Source organism: Benincasa hispida, chromosome 9 (genome assembly GCF_027475165.1).
Source record: "Benincasa hispida cultivar pf3 chromosome 9, pf3_genome.v1.1, whole genome shotgun sequence".
NCBI classification, from domain to species: Eukaryota; Viridiplantae; Streptophyta; class Magnoliopsida; order Cucurbitales; family Cucurbitaceae; genus Benincasa; species Benincasa hispida.
The window spans coordinates 72,917,206-72,917,903 of record NC_143486.1 but is presented as its reverse complement, the minus strand read 5'-3'; the positions used below and the strand labels follow the sequence as shown (position 1 = coordinate 72,917,903).

At 39.5% G+C, this 698-nt stretch overlaps 1 non-coding gene across 1 annotated transcript; it reads right to left on the bottom strand.

Moving 5' to 3' along the window:
• Window positions 1-363: 363 nt before the first annotated feature.
• On the bottom strand, window positions 364-470 carry LOC120087471 (small nucleolar RNA R71). Its single transcript, XR_005484611.1, has one exon. It is a non-coding gene; the product is annotated as a small nucleolar RNA R71 (small nucleolar RNA).
• Between the last annotated feature and the right edge of the window lie 228 nt (window positions 471-698).

Here is a 698-nt window from a genome sequence, read left to right as displayed (position 1 = left end):
TTTTAATTGCTTTACCACAAACCAAACTTGTATGATTTCTTTCCAGGAATCATGAGACTAGCATTAGGTGGATCACGGTTCGAGATGAAGCTGGTAATGTTACAAATGATAAAGACAGCAGGACAGTTCGGTGGATGACGTGGTGAAGATCCACACGCCCATCTATGAAACTTCATTGAAATTTGTAACATTTTTGTGTTCCCAAATATCTCCACTAAAGAAGTTTGACTCACGTTATTTCCATTTTCACTATGCTATAAAGCAAAAAAATGGGCATACTCCCTCAAACAAGGAGAGATAACTTCATGGGAGCGGGTTATGGAGAAATTTATGAAGAATTATTTCCCTCCTACAGAAAATGCCAGAATAAGGAAGTTAATCATCAATTTTGAACAAGAAGAAGACGAATCACTCGGTGATGCATGGGCGAGGTTCAAGAGATTAGTTCACGACTGCCCGCACAATGGATTGTCGGATTGCCTCCAAATGGAGATTTTCTATCATGGACTAAATCATGCATTGCAGACAGCTGCCAAGGTGATAGTAGTAGGAGGTCTGCTGGACAAGACTTATGATGAGGCAAAGAACATTCTTGATTGCATATCGAAAAACCATGAAGATTGGCAAGAAAGCGATCAACAAGTAAAACCTAGAGAAGGTAATGCAAATAATGGTGTCATCGCACCTTTGCAAAATCA